This window comes from Triturus cristatus, chromosome 6 (genome assembly GCF_964204655.1).
Source record: "Triturus cristatus chromosome 6, aTriCri1.1, whole genome shotgun sequence".
NCBI lineage: Eukaryota > Metazoa > Chordata > Amphibia > Caudata > Salamandridae > Triturus > Triturus cristatus.
The window spans coordinates 1,082,033,578-1,082,057,493 of NC_140589.1; positions in this window are offsets into that span (position 1 = coordinate 1,082,033,578).

Consider the following 23,916-nt stretch of genomic DNA (forward strand, 5'->3'; position numbering starts at 1 on the left):
CAGGCCCTTTGTTCAGCACCAGTGTTAGGGACCCCTGATTATGCAAAACCCTTTTCGTTGTATGTGCATGAGAAAGATGGATGTGCATTATCAGTTTTAGTGCAGATGCACGGCGATAAGCAGCGCCCTTGTGCATATTTTTCGGCTGTACTTGATCCTGTCGCCCGAGCATTACCAGGGTGTTTTCGCTCGGTTGCGGCGACAGCTGTGTCAATACGCCAAAGCGAGGGGATTGTGCTATCTCATAAGTTGTTGGTATTAGTCCCCCATGCTGTTGATGCCCTGCTTAATCAAACGAAGACGCAGCATTTGACCAGTGCCCGTTTAACGGGATATGAGTTGACGCTTTTGGCTCCTCATATCACGTTGAAAAGGTGCGTAACGCTAAACCCGGCCACATTGTTGCCATACCCCGAGACCCAGCCTGAGGCACGGAAAGTACATGATTGTATTCTTGTGACTGAGGAACAGACAAAGGGTCGTGGTGATCTCCAGGATACGCCCCTTCCAGATGTAGATGGAGAACTGTGGGTGGACGGATCATGCCTGAAGCTACCAGATGGTACGACTTCAGCAGCGTATGCAATTACCACGTTGCAAACGATAGTGGAGACTGCACGCATACCACAGAAATCAGCTCAAGCAGCGGAACTGATAGCATTAACACGAGCATGTGAGCTCAGTACAGGATTGTGTGTGAATGTTTATACAGATAGCCGCTATGCCTTCGGAGTAGCGCATGACTTCGGCCTACTCTGGAAGGAGAGAGGGTTTCTAACGTCGCATGGAGTACAGATAATGCATGGAGAGTTAGTTCACAACCTTTTGACTGCATTGACATATCCGAAGAAAATTGCCATCGTTAAATGTAGCGCCCATAGGAAAGTAGTTGATAAGGTTGGAGAAGGGAATGCGTTAGCGGATCGAGTGGCACGGGAGACTGCGATGCAGCCCGGTGCTACTGCCATGTATGTAGTAAAGTCACAGGTGGAAAGATGGCATGATGCGAAGGAGGAAGTGCGGGAAATGCAAAGGACCGCTTCTGACAAAGAGCGGGAACAATGGGCTAGTGAGGGAGAACTGGATGACGAGGGCTGCTGGAGAAATAAGCAGATGGATAGATGGAAATTACCCACGGCTTTTGTACAACCTATGGTTCAAATGGCACATGGGCTAGCACATGTTGGAGCTTCCGCAATTGTAAAATTGCTTACCCAAGTCTGGGAGCATCCAGAGATTGCTAGCACGGCAAAGAGGGTGGTGCAGACCTGTATGATCTGCTTGAGGTATAACCCAGGAAAGGGTACTCGAACTCCAGCAGGAGGATTTGTGACACCCACTGCACCCTTCGAGGTGTTGCAGATGGATTACATTCAGCTCGAGCGCTGTAACAATTTGAAGTATGTTCTAGTAGTGGTTTGCGCCTTCAGTAAATGGGTTGAAGCGTACCCTACGAAAGACAATACTGCAATGACTACTGCGAAGCTGCTGTTGAAAGAGTTTTTCCCTCGATATGGCGTTTGTAGACTTCTGTGGAGTGATAATGGGCCTCACTTTGTAGCGGATGTTATAAAGTATGTCTTGAAGGGCCTGGGCATCACCCAGAAGTTTCACGCGGTATTCCACCCTCAGTCTGCGGGACTAGTCGAGAAGTATAATGGTACACTGAAGCTCAAGATCGCTAAAATTCAAGCTTCGACGTCTTTGACTTGGCCAGATGCTCTACCGCTGGCGTTATTGTCAATTAGATCGGTACCATACTCTCGAACTGGCCTTACACCGTACGAGATTGTTTTTGGGCGCCCAATGAATATTTGGGGTCCACCAAAACCTAAGGCTGTGTATGATGTACCTTGTGTGATGATGAACGATTATCTGGCACAGTTAACGGATAACTTGGTTTCTATTCATCAACAGGTCCGAGAGGCGCTCCCTGATCGGTCTACCGGTGAAGGACATGGTCTCCGACCTGGCGACCATGTGATGGTGAAAATCTTCGACAGGACAAACAGCTTGGGACCGAGATGGGTGGGTCCTGAGCAGGTCCTCCTTGCAACGAGGACGGCTGTGCGAGTTTCCAACAGAAAGAATTGGATCCATTCCCTGCACTGTCGGAAGGTGCCGCCCGGATTGGTGGAACCTGCTGTGCTGACCGATCAACGAGAAATCCTGGCTGCAGAGACAGGCCGTGCGGCGGAGCCGAACGCTGCTGAGGAGCTCTTTCCGGACCACGCGACTCCTGGAGGAAGGCGATATCATCTTAGACCAAGGAAGTGAATTCTCCAGTACCGGGACATACTGTCAGAACGGCCCTTGGGTTAGTGAAACGGAGAGCCGATGAGGCAAGGGGGGGGGATCAGCCCTGCATTAGTGTAGCGACACCCGTCTTGGCCCACTGGTGAAGAAATCGACCGCTGCCCAAGGGGAAGAGTTCTGACAGACTTTTAGTTTCAGGAAGATATTGGGTTTTATTTTTGACATGGAGAAAAAGAGAGTCCTTTGTGCATCAGGGTTCATGTTGACAGTAGCTATTGTTGGGATAACCACATGGTTTGTGGAGGATGTAACTCCCGCCCGGAAAATACTTGTGTTGACAACTCCGGTGCCTGAGGAGCACTACTTTTATACATTACCGTATCAAGAGTTGAAGCATCGACAGTCTTATTTGAATAACACTTTCATCCAGATGCTGCATCATACCCACGTTGCTACGAACGCTACGAACTGTTGGATATGTGGGATGATGCCAGCCCATCAGAAGAAAGGAGGAACGCCATTTATACCACTTCCTTTCTCTCACAATGGCTCTTGTAGAGCATGGTACACTTTGCTTTTTGCCACTCGGAAACCGACAGTGGGACGATTACTCTTCAGACTGAACAAAGAATGTCACCAGGATAAAAATGGGTATCCGCAAGCAAATGGGACAATTTGGGAATGGGAAGAGTATCGACCAGACAATGAATCTATTCCCTACATCTTCACGAACACTAGAGACACTGTGGGAAAGGACAAATTTGTGATTCAAGTGGCACAAGCTCAAGCGGACCTGTGTGTCCAGAGTGTGGGTTTTATTCCTGTTGGTGTTAGTGATTGTATTACTGTTCTGAACATCGATGGGTTGAACAATAGTACCTTTTTAGCCTCCCATAATACGTACTTTGTGTGTGGAAATAAAGGTTATTACCGTTTGCCGGCTGGGTGGTCTGGGGTATGCTATGTGTCATTTCTATTACCTCCTGTATTCTTAGCACCAGCATCCTATCATAAAGATCTGAAATTATTGAATAATGTGACTGTGAATAGGTATAAACGTACTCTATCAATTGATGATGTGGATCAGACTGATACCAGCCTGCAACAGTATATTGATTTTAACTTAGGACTGTTTTTCTTTGTTGGAGCTGCTTTGAACAGTAGGAAGATCCGAAGACTAACAAGAGTGGTAGAGGCTGTGACAAACCAAACTGCTGCTGCTCTTGGGAATCTTACGGAAGAATTGCAAATTACTAGAATTGTTGCATTACAGAATCGTATGGTATTAGACGTTATGTTAGCTGACAGAGGAGGAGCATGTAAAATCATCGGAAGCAGTTGCTGTGTGTTTATTCCTGATCATACGCCATCAGTTTATAATGCCATAAACAAATTACATAAAATTGCGGCTGAAATCCATACAGAAAACGGCACTTGGTCCTTTTCTGGATGGTTTTGGGCATTGGTTACTGCCTGGGGATGGAAGGTCTTAACTGGTCTCTGTATCATTATAGCAATTTTGTTTTCCTGTTGTATCTGTGTTCAATGTGGTCCCTTGCTCTGTTCCTTATGTGTATCGTTCTGTATCCCTGATAAGAAAACTATTGCCGATGTTGCTCATCAGAAACGTTTAGCTAAGGAAGTCGAAGAAATGATGACAATTGACATATATGATGATTATCCTAACAAACCGGATGTCTTCAGTAAATGCTGAAAGGGTCGTCTGTTGTAAATTGAAATAACGATGTGATTAAGCATTTACTAAAGACATTAATTCCCTTCCTTAGAGCATGTTTCCTCTGTTATATTGACCGAAGTTCGGACTCCATTTTGTATTGTCATGCCTCCACGTGTTCACCACGTGAAGAGTCCAACCTCTGTGTTAGTTGCTCTTGTAATCTGCCTAGTAACAGTCTATAAATAGCTCCTTTGTCCATCTGGCGCATGCCCAGACTTGACCACATCTGTTATCAGTTAGCCTTGCTTGACCATGTTTTCGCGGGCTCAAGGAGTGTGTTAGCTCCGCCCACATATTGATTCAGTATCGAAAATGACCATAAATGGTAATGTTCTTCGGCCTCATGTTGTATCCACCCACTTATGAGCCCCTCTATTGTGTATAAAAGGGGACCATGTACGTAAGTTCTGTACTCTATGCAATACTGAAGAGTGTTGTATGGATTGTAGGACCACCCTTAAGGGTTAATAAATCTTGTCTTTGTACTTTGCAGTTTCCGTGCCAACTTCCTTATAGATTCCATTACAGGAGAGCGAACCCTTGTGTCCTGCGGGCCTAGCTGGGGCCTGTATTCATCATATGGAACCACCAAACCATTTTCACTCGTCCTCTGCTTATCAAAAATAGGCATAACTGGACCTATAGTTACAGGCACCGTAACAGCTTCTAGATTCTTTGTCAGCTCTCTAATCTTTTCAGTCAGCTCCGATGTGGTTCTGGCTAATTCTCTCGTATTCTCGTCACCACTTCTATTCTCTCTCTCATTTTCCCTGAAAGGATTACCACTTCTTAACTCAGGTGTCACAATTTCTGTCTCAATGATACGCAATGTATCTCTTATCGGAGAAACAACTGGTGTGCTCTCTTCTGGTTCTGGTCTATATGGAGGTGGTCTCTTGTACATCATGTCATTCAAGACCTCATCCTCATACTCACTAACTCCATATCTTTTCACTTCTGCCTCCGGAACCCTTTCTGTACTCTTCTCGTCAACTGTTCTCATAGGATATAATCCTTCTGACATACTAACATCTCGCCATCTCTTCATTCGATCATGATGAGTTTCACGATCATGTTTTCTCCCAAACATGTATCTGTAATTACCTCCAGACCTCTGCTTTTCTCGCTCATGTACTTCCTCTTCCCATTCCACTAAAGCCTCAAACTGTGTCGGCCTCGGTCTTGGGTCAAGACACAACATCTTTTCCCGCAAATTTTTCAACACGGCCAAATTAAATGAACCATGTTCTGGGAATGCTAGGACACCATCTTCTTTAGTATACCTAACCCAATTCTCCAACCATATACAGGTATGATACCCATATCTCGCAACCATAAAGGATGCAGGCGTTTTCGTTGGAGGTAACAATTCACCTTCTCTTGTTTTAACATCTTTATCCTTGTCAAACCATCCTTTAATTTTTCCGAACAAGGATTTCTTCTTTTTCTCTTCTTGGTAATACATTTCTGCGTTTACCAAAACTCTCTAATCCCTTCCGTAATACAACTGAATAGTACGATGTTTTATCCAATAACAGCGCGACTCACACTAACGCACCAATCCTGGAACATCTACGTCACCCTGTATTCCTTCCAATCCTTTGCGCGGCTCACACCAACGCACCAATCCCAGCGCGAGCACTGTTCTGATCTACTATCCAATCAGAGCGCGGTCTGTATGACGTCAGCAGTCGCTGCAGTCGCTCCTACTCCTGTCTCCTGTCACTCGTCTACCCCTCCTTTACAAAACTTCTCAGTAGACTTCGTGTCAAATTCTACAAAATCTATTAGTCACAACATATAAACATCTCCATTGTCTGCTTCGCTAACCAAAGAATAGTAAAGAAAATATATTTCACAAGAATCCCGTCTTTTCCCTGAAACAGCACTTACTCCTGTTCCATTACGGAATTAATACTCTCGTTGACACAGTAGCACATCTCTCTACTCTGCCCTTCTAACATGCATTCATTAACTGTTTCCTCTAGGACTGCTCCAAAGAGTCTTACAATCAACTAAATGCTTATACATTCACACACATTCATACAAGAAAATGTAGTACATACACACAGAATCCTGCCTTCCCGAGAACAGCGAACAGTCTGCCCTACTACAGAATTATAACACACATTAACCAAACAGTGTTTACCTCTGTTCAGTCCTTCAGACAAGCTCAGGAAATACCTATTACTTCTCCCGCGATAAGCTTTAACGGTGAACCTTACGGATCCCTGGGACTTAAGACCAAAGTTTCATAGATAACCTTCGCTATCATACACACTCCTTTTATACCAGAAATATATTTCTAATAGTAACACACAACGATGTCACTGATTCCGAACCCAGACAATGTGACGCGCAAATTCAATTGTCACACGTTTTTCCTGCATACGTACAGGACCAACAATCCCGTCTTTCCCGAGAGCAGCATATACTTCCCTCTGCCCTACTACGGAACTGCTACCAGCTCCCAAGTTCCAGAAGCACTACATATAACTCAACACGACGACTCCAACATATAGTATTAGTACATATACCAATATATCAATCAATAATCAATAATCAAAAAGCCAATATACAAGCAATCTAATCAGATCAAGACAATCATCAAAACCATCAAATTCTGCTACCAGGAAATTGTTGCAGATCAGGGTATACAAATTCTCCCTACTTCCACAGATAGAGTAAATTCACAGTTACACGCACATACACTCACCATACACTTGGGCCCATTTCACTATCATACACTCAATTACTAACCTGTGGAGAGAAAACCTTCTAAATACCCTGCATCTGTACTAAGGTCGATAAGACCAAATTGACACTGTCTTGAGTCATGATTTAAACAACAATCTAAACAACAATAATTAAAATAGAGCACTCAATAATTGACAAGAAATAACCACCAACACTGTATTTTAAAATAATGATAATTTATCTAAAATTAATTCAAAGAAAATTCAATTCAAAAGCAAATTATTATTCTCATAATTACCTATTCTAGCTAAATGTCATAAATGGGTCAGGACAGGTCTCTCAGTAGAAGTCTCCCAAGTCGCCGTCCTCACAGCATCGATCCTCACCAACGCAAATTTGGAAAGAAGTGGCCTTAGACCCTCTCTAGGCTAACAATATTTATAATGAATTTAACAAAAGAAAGCAACATAAAATGTTCTAAACGTCCGCTGAACCGCTGAGCAGAGCGAGAAGGAAAGGATGTAGCATTGCTACATTTGGAAAATCTCCGCTCAGAAAAATCACAAAATAAAAAGACGGAAGAAGGAAACTCAAATTTGCAAATGTTTCTTTTTGAAATGTTCTTCCTTAGAATCATCACGAAGCCACCACCATAATCACAAAGTTCATTGTGGCTCCTTTGTCCTCCAAGGACACTTGGACTCTCGCCCAGAGCTGCTGTCCTCACGGAAACTTTTTAACCAGGCGAAGACTGTGGTCAGATGACTCTCGACCAGGTTCAGCAAGGCCCTTTCATCAAAATCGACTACTCGAATGCAGGCTTTAAACGGCAGCCATTTTACGATAGGCCAAAACAGACCATCTTAATTAAAAGAGACAAAAACAACGTTACCACAGCATAGTGATTAAACAGTGTTAACCCCACTAATACCCTTATGTGTATGTAATTATCTAGCCTTTGCAACACAAGAAAAGCATTAGTACACAACATTTTAAAAGTGTTTTTGTACTTTAAAACAAACAACACTTAGCAACATCCATTTAATAAAACCTGCACATTATTATTAGGCAACATAAATGCATTCCCACGTGTAATTTTCTCCTGTTAGTTGTTAGTTCGTATTGATTAATCAGAACATTTACACAAAACAAATAATTAGTAGTTATAAATTAATAATTTTAATTTTCTTTCGACAATAGACAAACCGAAGCTTAAAAAACCCAATAGATTTTCAACAGAAAACTCTGCTCCAGCACCATCAGAAACAATCATAATTGTGTTTGTTCTTTCTCCACTCAATTTTGTTGGACCTTGCATGGTATTTGAATCATATGTTATTTTTATGAGTATGAGGATGATTGATGTATGTATGGAGAAGTGAGTATGATGAGAACATATTTGTGTTAGGAGTTGTGGGGTTGTTTATATTTACGAATATAATATTTGTTATTGTGGATCATATGTAACATATGTCTATTGTGTATAAAGCATTAGATGTTACTATTGAAGATGAATTCAAAAATATTTTTTTAAAAAATGAAAAAATAAAATGAGTTTAAAAATTATTTTGTATTTAATGTGTTTCTAATTATAGATCACTTGTTGGCAGGATAGAACCCGAATAGGTCTCTTCAAAAGTAATATAGGTCTTGACAGAGGTTTCTATTGTTTCCTTTTTGTTTTCCCCCCTTCTCTTGGACCTTAAAGTATTTTTAGGGGGGGGCTTTCCCTTATAGTAGACATACTCAAAGACTGAATCCAGACCAATTGTTTGTATTAAAAGTTATTATTTTGCTATTTTATTTATAGAACCAAAAATCCCTTAGTAGCAGGTAAGTTGAACTCTTCATACAATGTTACTTTTAGCAAGACAGTGGAAACTGGATTTGCAGGAACATTAAAATTAATTTTTGCAGTTGAAAAAAGAGTTAAAAAATGTTGGTAAGTACTTTTGGATTACTTTTAGATTACAGTTCTGATTTGGTATGATACATACTCCCCACACAGTTTACACAACACAGAACATTTGTAAGCAGGTTAACTCTTGTGGGAGCAATAGACTACTGTTTGTGCAGTACCAGACAGTTCAACACGGAAGAATTTGTAGAGAAAAACCCACCATTCAGTCCTATGGGAAAAACGAAGTGTTAAGTTACAGGTGAGTAAATTGGTTTTGGGTGGTAGAACCAAGTTTCCCCAAGGTTCAGGTTGGCACTCATGGGGCACCACCAGTGGCAGTAAGATGGCCAAGTGCAGAGTGAAGGGTGTCAATGTTAGCCAAAGGGGCTAGGGGGCACCTTTTTGGGGACTGTTCACGAGCAGGCCACTCTGTCTCAGTAGCCAAACTCCTGGGGTTAGGATCAGGGCAAAGGGGGTCCCAGGATAGCACCAAGTTCACTCCACCAGCGGTGCAGGGCGGCCGGGTGCAGGGCAGCCGGGTGCAGGTGCTTAGTAGGTGTCAGTAGCCTAATGCGTTTCAAGGGGAGGATGTCGGTCGCGACTGCAGGCTGGAGCAAGACTGGAAGAAGGGAACCAGTGACTTGAGGATGAAGTTGAAGAGTTGTTGGTCACCAAGACACCATCAGTCAGGCACCTCAGGTCACAGGAGCTGCAGATTCAGTGGGGTCCTTTCGTGTCGGGTTCTTCTCACCGGTTCCGGTCGCAGTTGGGGGGACCCTTTGGATTGAGGCTGCAGGTGTCGAGGTGAAGGTCGGTGGAGGTCGTCCAATGCTGGATCACAGATACAGATCACCGGGGTGACCTCGCTGGGTTGTTGGGCCACTCAAACCTGGGCTGTTGGCATCGGGTGCAGAGTGGTGATGACTCGTGGATCCTGCAGGATCTGGAGTACTCACTTGAGTTAGTGTGTGATAAATCTGGTGTCCACAGGAGATATGAGTTCTTTGTGAAGGCAGGGCAGGTCTCTGGGGTTCTTGGGGGCTATTGGCTGCAGGACACGCCAGGTTCAGCTCACAGGGGTTCAGAGAAGGAGGCAGGCTGGTAGGGCTGGGGCCAAAGCAATTGTCGTCCTCCTCTTCTGCAGCACGCCTCTTCGAGGACCCTGCCCATCCTGGGGAAGGAGACATGACACCTCTGCCCAGGATGTGCTTTGTTGCCGGACACAGAGAGCAGAGGGCTCTCTACCCAGGGGTCCAGAAACCTGTCTGGTGGTGGCAGATGTCTGGGAGCCATTCAGCAACCACCGAACCACACCAGAGTTGGTCCTTTTATTTAGTGGGTGCATCTCTAAGATGCCCTATGTGTGCATTTTTCATTAAATCCAACAATGGCATCAGTATAGGTTTAATGTGCTAGGAAGTTTGCAGACTTAAGTAAAGCCATCATGGAGCTGTTGAGTTCGTGTTGACAAACTCCCAGCCCATGTACTCAAAATGGCTTCATTGCACTTACAGTGTCTGTGAATGGCACAGACACTGTATATGCATATTGCTCTTTAAGCTATGCCCTCAACTGGACATAGTGCACCCTGCATTTAGGGCCTGCTAGAGGGGTGACTGATCCAGGCCACAGGCAGTGTTTGGTGGGCAAGGCACACAGGGTTGTGTGTTATATTGATTCTTGTGTTTCGTCTGCACCAAAAGACCCAGTCTGCATTGGCAGGGTGTGGGTGTTAAGGTGATGGGTCTTTGACAGTGGTATAACACATGCTGCAGCCCTCAGAGGCTTTCTCTGGTCACTAGACCCTTAGTACCATAGGTACCTTTTACAGGGGACTTAAAGGTGGCACAGAGGTGTGCCAATTGTGGGTACAAAGGTACAGTTTTAGGAAAGAACACAGGGCTGCCAAGCTCCAGGAGGCCCCCTCAGCACAGCACTCTGGCCGGAGATCTCCTGATTGAGCTCGGAGGGTGCCCCTCCACGTACCTTGCAGGGAGGCCCCCTCAAGTTTCGTTACACCAGTGACACAGGTGCTTGGGCCTGGTTAGCAGGATCCCAGCAAACACTCAGTCAATTTGGCATCAGGTGACTGGGAAAAAGTTAGGAGGTAACCATGCAAAAAGAGGCACTTTCCTACACCAAGGCAAGTAAGGTCTTGATCATTGTTCTTCAACAACAAACACTTTTCGGAACATTATGCTTAATGACTATAGTGAACTTGATTAGTATTGATAACCGGAATCTGATTGTGAATCCAGAGAATTCCGAACCTGATTGTGATTCTAGTGTGTGTGTGATCTCTATAATACTAAAAAGCTGACGTAATAGCACTATAGCATCTTATTCTGTTGTTAGAACTTGAGACCTATATATTATTCAGTGCATTCCATACAGAGACTTTTAAAGATACCTCCTATCATTGTTCGTTCTTATCCTTAAGAATACTATCAGCACTGTGGTGTCTCACCCTGAAGTCTTCTTAAATCAAAGAAGAAGTTATATTTGTAAGTACTTAAAGCAGGAGTGAGGGGAAAGAGCGAGCGGTACATCCTGTTAGAGGATATAAGGTCTCTTGTTTTTTCTTGCAGACGAAGTTTCATTCTTGGTTGAGTACGCTGCTGCTATCAAAGGAGATTGCTAAACATTATCCCACTGCGCACCTTCTCTACACCAATAGACATCTAGAGCTTAGACAGTTGTTCGCAGATAGGAGTATTGAGCAAATTAATTTATGTTATCAACCATGGGTGGGAAGGGTTTGACTACTAAAAACCCAGAGAACTGACTTGCCTTCTAATTGCCTCGCAGGTCGACAATTGTGATCAATCAACGGCGGCCACCATCAGGCCCTCTTCCCTGAACCCTACTGAATCTTCCTTATGCTAAATTCATTTCACAGGCAGTAAGGTAGGGTACTAGGAGGTCGGTCCATAACATCCCTGCCAATCAAACAGTGCCGACTTCCAGGTGAGCACTCATTGTTGTGATCTTGACACACTGTACCTAATTCTGATTGGCTTAGTTTATGAGAATCATGTACAACCATAGTAAATGTATGAAATCCTTTCTTCAGATCCCTATAAAGGTATGTTCGTTTGCATGTGTAAGAGAGCCTTTTTCTTACTGATCCTTGGAGGTTAATCCATGCCGGATTTCTCCCCACTTTAGACTTAGCTGACTTGAACTTTACTGAGTTCTTTGATTGGTTTCTGCATTTTAACTGAGCTTTGCACTCTGATTTATGAATTAATCGATCTAGACCAGCGGGCCTTAAACTTTTGACTTCTGTGGACCCCATTGAATCATTATTGGAATCCAGGAACCCCACTGAGTCACTATTGGAAGCGGAGGGACACCCAAACAAATGCTCATATATTGAAATATTTTGATTCACAATCAAATATAGGAAAGGTTTTCTCATTTTCTATTCTGCTTCTTTATTTGTATGTACTTTATTATTTTAATGTATTCATTTTAATACTACTTAATTTTGGAACACTGTTGCAGACCCCTGAGTAGGCCTCACGGCCCCCAGGGGTCCTTGGACCACAGGTTAGGAGCCACTGATCGAGACTATTCCAATTGATTTCTGTATTACAAAATTTTGAAAATAAAACCTTTAAGATTTAAGACTTGAATGTCTGTCATTTTCTAGAACCAGATTATGTTCAATTGAAATAGTCATCTAGTAAGGTTTAAATTGAGAAGCAGACTGAGCGGGGAGCACCAAAATCCTCTGAGGGATTACACGCTTTCCTGGTCCATCAATCGAGCAAAAGCATAAGAGCTGCCACGCAATGTCAAAATCTGGTAGCAGAGGACAGTTCCGACTGCATCTGTTCAGTTCCGATTGGATTTACGCATGTAAATTGGCCTTAGAGATCGAGAACTGTACCTTTATGGTTCAGTTGGTCTTGCCCTGAGATTAAAATTAACCCTGATCTAATCTGCATTCACAATTCCTGTTGACCGAGTTGAGATGCAGCAGCTGTCTTGGAGTTCCTGAAGCAGTTTTTGTAAGTATCAATAGGTAAGGACACTGCATGTGTGTTAGAGCGTGAGAGAAGGTGAACAAAGAGGTGCATTTTGGGACTTGTAATTCGAGAGACAGTGTCTTGAGAATTGGTTGGATTTTCAATCTACATATTTATGTAGCTTTGATTTGTGGGCTTGTAGTGACCGTGGGTATTGTCATGTTGATGTTTTTCTATATTTTCTGAAGAAACAATCCGAGGCGGGAAGGGTAGGGCTTGTGTTGTTTGCTTTCAATTATGCCTGCTGCATTTAGTGCAACTGTAAGAGAAAACTGTGATTCAAGTTGGTGGACTCTCCAAAGTCTGTGAGCTCAAGAGCTAGTCATTTTTGTTTAATGAGTCTCCTAAGATTGAGGGAGATGCTGTGATGCGCCTTCAGTAACAAGATAGGGACGTAATATCAACTGTTTGTGAATGTACTAACCTGGAGCAGTATTCATTGGCGCACAGGAATTAATATACCGGTGCAAAGTAAGCTCCAATCGGTCTAGAGGTTGCTCTTGCATGGCTATAGGTCCAACAAAAGCATCATCTTTATCTTCGAACTGTGGCTTCCTTTTCATTTAAATAAAGCGGACAATAACGTACATAAGTTCATTCAGTTACATGTAATGAATTTTCACTGTATGCTGTGTTAGAATGTACTGCACTGGGATAGGTCTGTGAGCATTGAGAGTCACACTTTGGTTGCTTGACCTTTGCACTGGTGGCGCTGCGGTCGGTGGAAATGTCCTAGTGGCTATGCTGCGATTAGTTTGTTGCTGCAGAATGGCTTGTGTGCGGCTGTAGTGATTCCAGTGCTTACCAACGATTGAGAAAGCCTGGGAAATCTCTCTGACATCCTCAAAGTCCCTATGGAAGAAAGAGAAATTACTGCCACAGGGCACACCTGCTAGGGAGATGGCAGCAAGGAAAGGGTTATATACATGTATATGGCTCAAATGATACAGTCAGTACACCGAGAAATACCGAAATCAGCAAATAGGGAGGCTTGACAATCTGACAAAGAGAATATATGAGATGAAGCCCACAAACTCTGAGGCACTAAACATTTGGAAACAGGAAGCAAACATAAAAGACTGTGACAGATATAAGATTTCGACACTTAATACATTTGCACTTGGCTGAACTTGCATTGTGAAGAGAGACAATTAATCTAGCGTTTGGATATAATCAATGTAGTATGTGTTTACCCTCCAATAGCAAGCGAAACCTCAGAACAGGAGAAATACCCTACTAAGAAATTACAGGAGAATGACAAAAGAGCTAAGAGTCATGGGAATGTATTTCTTGGATGACTTGTTGAGTTCAAGACCACCCCCTTACAATCTAGTTACACCTACAGTTCAACCCCAATAGAGCTCTTTGAAAGGAGTAGTAATAACAGGTCCCCCTACCGAGGCAAGTGTGCCCCGATATATACACAGAGGCGCAGTAATTCAAAGTGTTCCCCTGACATCATTGACCCAAATAACTCCCCAAAGTTTTTATCAAGAATTTACTTTCCCCCAATGCACTTAACTTTGACTACTCCACAGGTTCAAGTGATTTAAGGTGCCCCACAGATCCCAGGGAACACATGTATTCCCCTAGCATGAGGACCCAAAAAGAGAGACTCTATTGGCAGGCCAAAATGGTAGCCCAATGCCCTCATTAAATGGGACATAACCTACTGGGCTATTATTTATCACCTCTCTTCCACCACATCTTTTGCACTAATATTATCAACATCTTTCAATCCATCTATAAGAATGAAAATCCAGCCTCACCAGACAACTACAGGCTTATCGCTCCTATCGACCTAGAAGCCAAATTATATGTGTCATGCTTACTCCAACACATACAAGCATGGGTCAACTGAAAAACCTGATAGCACAAATACAAACCGGGTTCAGACCAGGCATGGGGCTACTGACAAACTTAACAGTTAAACATCTTAGCAGAGAAAACCAAACGGGAAAAACTCGGCTATTTGTGTATTTTGTTGACCTCAAGTCTGCCTTTGATCAGGTCCCCCACAGTCGTCTCTGGGTGAAAATGATGGAAGAATGGGGCATCCCAAGAGACTTGTTGAGGACTATTACAGCACTGTAAACAGAAACCTGGGCGCAAGTCAAAATAGGAGACGCTTGCAAAGTCACAAACAAAATCGACACAATGAATGGCCTCAAACAGGGATGCGAACTTGCCCCAAGCCTGTTTAACTTATACCTAGCAGACTTTGTAGGGCCCGCCTACACAACAGCCATCTCCCAATTCTGCCTTCAGAGAAATTAGGATGCCTGCAGTATGCAGATGACATTGTTCTCTTGAGGCACACACCAATAGGCCTGCAACACAGCATAAATGCCCTAAAAAGCTACATGGGCCACCAAGGGTTAGAGCTTAACTTAAACAGAACTAAAGTGGTCCACCTACCTGGTTGATACTAAATACAAGTCATTTACCTGGTTTATATAGGACAAAAAGGTTGAAGTTGCCTCTACATACCACTATCTAGGCATCAACGTGGAGCATCAATTGACCTTTAAACCGCACCTAGACGATATGCAGGCAAAAGCAGACATTAATTTTTGGGTTTAAATTACTAAAAAAGAAACTTAGCTGTCCGTCATTGGGTCATTACTCATCGTAATGTCAGCACAGCTAATGGCAACAGTGACTTTTGGCATGGAAATCATGCACGGACGGGAAACAACAATACTCAATGAGCTCCAAACAAATGTTTATGAAACTGCGTTTTTCATACAAAAAATTCAGTGTTACTCTTTGTTTTCCTGTTTTTCTCTTTCTCTTTTTTTGCTGTTTTTCAGTTCTGATTCCTCTTTCTGGTCCTTACACAATGCCCAGCTTTGGGCTACTAGTTTGGGCAAGACACTTCAGTACACCTGAGCAGAGGTCCTATAACGGAGTAGTTAAATAGGGGAAATGCTGGAAGATGCTGAAAGCTTAGTGTGAGTGGGTGCCACACCAGGCGTACCCGATGTCGGGCTCCTCCCGCACTTTTCTCCACAATGACTTACCGGTCAGGACGACCGCAACGAGGTACAAAAACGGGAAGATGCTGTTTCCTTATGTCATTTCATTTCAAATAGCTTTATTCAACAGCATGTATCATAAAAGCTTCAAGTAACATGTTTACAATAAAACAATATTTGATAAACATCTTGCAATACAGTGCAAATGGGTGCAAAAAATCTTGACATAAGTTACAATTAGCATATATAATTAAAAGGACATAAAACCAATTTCATGAAGGATTTAGGCTTAAATCTGGGACACTATATACATAGAGTGGCATAATCCATCGCAGTAAACAATGTATAAAGTGCAAGTGCTATCTATGTGATTGACAGTGTTCAGAAGTTATGAAACATTCCAAAATGGTAAACGATTTTAATCACAAGTAGTGGGACATAAATATCTATAGTAAGGTCACACCTCGTTGGGCTCTAATCCTAATTTGCCAACCTTGGCCTAGAAATTTGGCCACTGCACAAGAAAATAGGAGACTGGGATCAGATTTTAAGATACGCAAAGCAGACCGGTGATCGCGGGTGCCCATGCCACTACATATTGGTTTTAACCATTTGCTCCTAGCTTTATTGTAGGCAGGGCAGGCAAACAGGACATGGGCAACACACTCCACCGGAGCTACACAGCACAGGCAGCTCTCTGTCGCATCCTCCGCTTTACGCCACTTTGCCACTCTGTTTTGAATGTGGTTTCTCACCAATAAGCCACACCCAATCCCTGCACTCCCACCTGGGAGGCAAATATACCACTGCACCTTTGAATAATTTACACTTTTGAGCATGTCTTACCACCCCTGGCACAGCAAGACTTCAACACAAAACAAACAGCACCTTTTTGAAAAGGGGTTTTATTTAACAGAATGCAAAGACTATCACTTTTACAATAAGGCTTGGGGTTAATACATAATACTCTCTAAACAAAGGCTATCTCAGATACCAAATGCATAAGATTCAAATATATGTAGCAAACGTATAATCTAAAGGCATGAATCAATAACTGAGCAAACTATAATACTGATTAATAAACAAGTAATAACTGATATAAGATAAGATACACTGGACGTCCTGCAGGAGATCAGAAAGATATATATATATATATATATATATATATATATATATATATATATATACACAGTAGAGGATCAATCTGGATGTGCACCTCCCACACCACAAATAAAACACCTCAAATGATCAAAGCCACTGGCCACACATCACAATGGCAATAACCACACAACTAAATACATCACCTGGTGCATACACTGCCCACTTCTGACCGGGGCAATCACAGCCGGGGATCAGAGCTCAGCAAGCCAGGGTTCAATCCGAGATAGACACGTCTGCCCTCGCTCGGAATCCAAACTCCCAAAACTCCCAGTTTCTCAGCCTGAAACCCTCAGCTTTAAACACACTAGAAGATTCGTGAAAGACCTCTTCCCACCGCCAGAGGAATTTTACCAGAACTGGCCAAGTTCCAAGCAAGCATCCTCATGGCAGTAAGGAGCTCTCAAGTCTCTTCCTCCATTCGCACTTCTTCCAGCCTCTGTCTTGACGAAGCTCTCACAAGGCCTTCCACAGTACACTAAACAAAAACAATCGCTCAGGAAAACAGCAAGACCTTGAATGTGAATAACCCAAACAACTTGCAAGCACTGCTGTGCACGTAGCAGCAAAGCAAAGTCAGACATGAGGCCCTGTCAAAGGCAATAGTCAGAACCTATAATTCTCATCCACACAACTTACAAGCACCACTGTGCACACAGAAAAGTTTGAAGCAAGGTAAAGTCAGAATGCAGAATGACATGAGGCCATGTCAAAGAAAGACAGCAAGATTACAGGATAGAAGAGAAGCAGATATATGCAGGACCATCCTACATTAAGGCTTGGGTAAAATAACACACTAAAGTCAGTTAAAATGGTGGTAGTTGGAGGTCATCATAGGGTGCCAAACCACAAGAGTGGCTCTTTCACTACACACTTGAATGTTAACGGGGAGCGTGCCGTATCTAATCTGGATGTATAGAGTCCTGTCTCGTGGGACCTGGATCACATCTAAATAATGCTCCAAGTTTCTAGTGTGTTTGAACAGGAAGAACTCCTCTGTCAATCTGCCCAACATTGGCTTACAAAGTTCTTGCCTGTCAATCCAATCCCAATAATATCTCTTGAGTTCCGCTTTACTAGGGGGAACCTGACTGTCCCATGCATCTCTAAGACCAAGTTGCATCATAACTTTCTTTACATACGATAGCCAATTGATCTTGTAGTTTACACCCAAATTCATTACCTCCGTTAGAGCTGCAGCATAGTGTCGCGATATGGTCAGAGTGTCAGCGGTAGGATGTACACAACCCACTAACCAGAGCCGGCCAGCAGGAACGAGGAGAACGTTGCCTATCCCTTCCTTCCCTCTCCAGCTCACGCCCACTGCGACCAGAAGGCCTACGCAATGCACGGGACCCGGCGGGGGAAGACAAGGGGAAAGAAAGGAAACAAAAGTGGGAGCGGTAGAGGTAGTCGTCTGGGGGTGGTCACGACAGGCTCAACAAGGGGTTCCCAGGTAGGGCCCTAGGGACGAGAAAATAGACAGGCGTTAAAGGGGAGGCCCTAAGCCGACCATCCGCAAGCCCTAGCCCTCTGCCCTGGTACTCACAGTTGTTCCAATCGGCTATCAGGTGGTCATGGCGACTTCTACCTCTCCCAATGCTAGAAGTCGAGGTCTTTGGTTCTGGCAGGGCTTGTGCGTTCTTCAATCTCCGCACGCTGTGAAGAGTCGACAGCCCCCTCAGGACCGGTGCTGCCTTGTGGTGTGCAAAAGCGGGAGAGGTGAGAGGACAAGGGAGGGTTACTATAGCCCCCTACAATCCAGCGTCTTGTCTCTCGCCTCCTGGGAACGCTACTGCGTTTTTCCGGGAGTGCGGATCCCCCTCAGCGCTCCACGCTGTTCCTTCACAGCGAGAGTGTGCGAAGTTAAGGGGCGAACTGGTGCTGGTATGAAAATTGCCCACACGCCTCTCACGGTGTGGCACCCTGAAGCCTCACGGCTTCTCCGTAGCGCTCGACCGTTGTTACGTCACAACGGGAGCGTGTGCACGAGAAGGGACTCAGCCCTTCAGTTCCGCGTCTCCGCGCGGTGTTCGTCGGGGAGTTCCGGTTTAAAGATGAGAAGTCCGGCGAATGTCCCGTCGGCTCCTCCGGGGTTCCGGACTCGGGGAAGAATCAAGGTGAAAACGGACGACGGTCCGGAAATGTTCTCCGTCGAACTGGAGTCAGGAGCAAAGTCGGCGTCTGTGGGATGAGCTTCCTCGTCTGGGCTCACACAAGGGAAAACAATTGTCAAGCGCCTCCTAGTGGGGGAGGCGGCCTTTTCTACTTCCTGGATGGACGCGAGTTCGTCCTACGCGCCCCAGGGTGTTCTGGGTGTTGTAGTGTTTGGGCCCGTGTCGGGTGATCATGACACATAGTTGGTAAGCTCTTCAGTGCGCCGAAGGCGAGCTCAAAAGAGCAATGGTCGTAACCTGGCAATTGCTCTAAATGTTTCCTTATGTAACTCCTCCCCCGTATCCTCTGTCCATACAGCGTCCTGACACCCACACCGCCGGAGTGAACGGAGGTGGAGCCAACCCTGGAAGTGTTTCAGCGAGGGAGGTGAAAAGGGCCAGAGAAACCAACGAGGGACGCGAAGAAGCCGGAAGGAAAGAAGAGTGCGGAGTGAACCGAGACGAGGAAGGAGTAGTTGCAGGAGAACGAGAAGAAGAAGACGAGACGTGGTGCGAGGACTGGTGGTCCCCACCGGAGGTGGCTGAAGAGCGGCCGCAACTCAGGAGAGTTGCGGCGGAGCCGGTGAGTGCCCGAATCAGGGGAAAAAGGGAGCAGGGAAGTGGGTGGTTTAAGGGTGTACAGGAGGGTGGTGGGAGGTTTGTAAGATAAGAAAGGAGGGAGGGGATCTTTAACTGACGTATCGTTTTCTTCTCCTTTATTATTTCCCTTTGTCCTCACTATCGCACTCGGAAGGGGAGCGAGATTGGACTGTACCCCAGGAGGGTTGTATTTAGTTTCATCCTCTCTACCACAGTATATACGAGAGCGAGACGTACCTCCGCTCATAAAATTAGTTGCACCTGTACTTCACCTCCTCTCCTATTCGCCTGTTACCCCTGTGCACGGTATACACCCAAGATTCCTCCTCCACTACCTTCCCTCACAAAGAAACCAACCCCTCTTCACACTCCCTTCAAACCCCAATACCCCTGAACACCAACCGGGTGTGGTGACGGTATTATCTAGAAATCCATTAAAGATAATGGGGTAACCCAGTAACCCTCAGAACCTGGGCATTTATGATAAAGGCAAAAAACGGTTCTGTTGGGAATTTATAAGCTTAGTTAGGTATGCAATAAATGCTAATTCTCATTAAGTAAATATTCATTCACAGAACGAAAAAATTGTACACACATGAACAGAAGGATTCAGAAATTAAATTAATTTTTACTCTATAATCAGTATCCGGAAATTTTTCTCTCAAAAAGGTGTGCATTTACAGGTCCGACCAACCATAATACAAATACAACATAGAACATTCAGTGCTTACACATATTCATTGACATAAAATCACATTTACCATATACACGAATAAGAAAAATAAAGAAATACAGACAAGGTCCAAAATCAAGAGCATTAACCACAATTGGACATAATTTCCTAATTCTGATTGTGGAAGTGCGTGGACAATTTGGACAAAGCACGTCGACGTTTCGACCCTAAATAGTAGTGCTGGGTTGTGTGCATCTAGAGCGGGTCTTCCTCAGGACAAAAAGTTGGGCTGGCTGCCTGTAAGTACAAATAATTCTACGTAAGGGACATGTGTGTATGAAGAATGGAGGAACAATGAAGGTTTCCCTTAGTGCCAAAAACGCTCACCTGGAGTCAGATTTGTATAGGATTTAATTTCCTTATCTCACATTTGAGATGTCAGCCGACATCTGAATTAATCAGGAATTCTGTAATCAATAAAAGAAAGAAATAGGCACTAGAAATCCCTATTGTACTTGACGACATGTAATGAGGTATAGAAAAAAGGTCACGTACCTTTACAGTGAATTATTCAACTGGAAAAGTGTGGTGCCGTCAAAACGATCGCCACTTACTGAAAATGAGAGGGCAGTGATTAGCGCCGACCCGGAACGCCTAGGTTGATTTTAAATAGTTACACAGTGGACTAATGTGTTGTTATACAAAGCAAAAGAAAGTGCGTGTTTTGCGCACATGAGATAATTTATCAAGTGTTTTTCCTATCGTACAGCCAAACGCGCGCAGGGTTAAAAGTCATTCATACCGAGTGGCACTCTTGAAACCAGCTCCGTGTGTGACCCGAGTTGTTGCTTTTTAGGCTGTGAAACTACAGAGTCCTGTATAAGTGGTATTTTAAAGTGCAATTTCCTAATGATTTCTCGATTACGGCATCAATTTAAAAAATCACTACGGATTTTGAAAAAACACACGTAGTCTCTTACGGTGAAATCATTAGGAAATTGCACTTTAAAATACCACTTATACAGGACTCTGTAGTTTCACAGCCTAAAAAGCAACAACTCGGGTCACACACGGAGCTGGTTTCAAGAGTGCCACTCGGTATGAATGACTTTTAACCCTGCGCGCGTTTGGCTGTACGATAGGAAAAACACTTGATAAATTATCTCATGTGCGCAAAACACGCACTTTCTTTTGCTTTGTATAACAACACATTAGTCCACTGTGTAACTATTTAAAATCAACCTAGGCGTTCCGGGTCGGCGCTAATCACTGCCCTCTCATTTTCAGTAAGTGGCGATCGTTTTGACGGCACCACACTTTTCCAGTTGAATAATTCACTGTAAAGGTACGTGACCTTTTTTCTATACCTCATTACATGTCGTCAAGTACAATAGGGATTTCTAGTGCCTATTTCTTTCTTTTATTTTTTTTTTTTATTTTTTTTTTTTTTGAAACCGTTTATTGCAGTTTATAGAAGTTACAGGTATGGGCCTACAACCACACGGCCGGCCGCTAGAGCATCAAAAGCATATTACAGACATACAGCAAAAAACTTTCTCAGCGGTGCACAGTAGGAAGACAGGAGTGATCAATGGTGCAGGCCTCACAACTCCATGCCCACAGTACGGTTCCATTTTCTTAAAGCAAAACAACGTAAACAAACCACAACCGCAAGGCACCCCTCGATCCAAAGCGACAACACGTGCTCCATAAGTGGGGGATCCCAACCAGCAGCAAAATTCTGAAGAGGGGGACGGGAGTAGATCAGGGACTGGGGGACCGCGCGCCCGCGACCAAGGGAGGGGCGCCATCTAGGGAGACGGAGCCGGCGAGGCCGCCGGTAGCAGCGGCGGCTCACAAATACCCCCGCGGTAGGCGTTCCAGGGGCCCCAGAGTTTCATCCACGCCCCAGGCTTACCCCTCGCCACATACACCACCTTTTCACGAAACATACACCAATCCATATGCTCTTTCCAGGCCGACACCGCAGGGGGCCTCTGGGATCCCCACAATTGGGCAATATCACGCTTGGCTATCATGTATCCCAGGGTCACCCACCGCGCCTGCGGGACCGAGTAGTCATTTGGTTCCCAGACATTCAGCAGGCATCTCCTCGCTTCAGGCAGCAGCGCGACACGCGTAACCATTCGTAGAACCTCATGCACACCACGCCAGAATCGCTCCACCTTCGGGCACTCCCACAGTATATGCATGAAAGTCGCCAACGCACCACAGCCACGCTTACACGTTCCATCACCGGCAAAACCCATACGTAAAAGCCTTGGCCCCGTCACGTAGACCCGGTGAAGGATCTTGAGCTGGACGAAATGAAGGCGAGCCGGGATGGCCACCTCTTTCGGAGAGGCCACCGCGGAGATCCAATCCTCGTCGTCCAGCTCCAGCCCGTCGGCAACCCAAGCCTCGCGGAGACTAGTCAGCAGACACGATCTATCGTTAATCGATTTTTTGTAAATGAGGGAGATCGTGCTGTCCGGGACATGGCCATCTAGCACTCTGTCCTCCAGGGGGGAAGACTCCGGAATGGATGCAACATCCGGGAAGACGGAGCCCAGCGCATGGCGGACCTGTAGGTACCGAAAGTACTCACTGCCCTGCAGCTGAAACTCCGCCTGCAGCATCTCAAAAGTTTTGAATCCCCCCCTCGTCCAGAGATCTCCCACCGTGCTGATTCCGATCGTGTCCCACTTCTCGAAGCCCTTCGACGTCCACAGGGAGCCCAACCTCTCAGATGCATACAGCGGAGACGCTCGGGTCAAACGGTCCTTCCACCCCATAGCTGCATTAGCCGCGTGCCAGACACGCACCATGACACGCGTCGGTCCCGTCAAACGGGAGTCGGGCGCGCCAGAGTAGAGCGCTCGATTATAATCGGCACCGGGCAGAAGCGTCCTGTCCATCTCAAATGCCGGGTTCAAGGCGGGCCCGTAAAGGCCATGATTAATAGCAGCTAGTTGGGAGGCCCAGTAATACCGTTTGATGTCCGGGAGGGCGACCCCTCCATCGTACCACGGGAGCGTCAATTTAGCCAGAGCAATACGCGGCCTCCCGTCCCAGAACAGGCGCCGCTGGAGGCCCTCCACCTCGCGAAAGTAGCGTGCCGGGACCAGGTCCATGGTATTCTGGAGGGCGTAGAGGAAGCGCGGCAGTTTCTTTCTTTTATTGATTACAGAATTCCTGATTAATTCAGATGTCGGCTGACATCTCAAATGTGAGATAAGGAAATTAAATCCTATACAAATCTGACTCCAGGTGAGCGTTTTTGGCACTAAGGGAAACCTTCATTGTTCCTCCATTCTTCATACACACATGTCCCTTACGTAGAATTATTTGTACTTACAGGCAGCCAGCCCAACTTTTTGTCCTGAGGAAGACCCGCTCTAGATGCACACAACCCAGCACTACTATATAGGGTCGAAACGTCGACGTGCTTTGTCCAAATTGTCCACGCACTTCCACAATCAGAATTAGGAAATTATGTCCAATTGTGGTTAATGCTCTTGATTTTGGACCTTGTCTGTATTTCTTTATTTTTGTTATTCGTGTATATGGTAAATGTGATTTTATGTCAATGAATATGTGTAAGCACTGAATGTTCTATGTTGTATTTGTATTATGGTTGGTCGGACCTGTAAATGCACACCTTTTTGAGAGAAAAATTTCCGGATACTGATTATAGAGTAAAAATTAATTTCATTTCTGAATCCT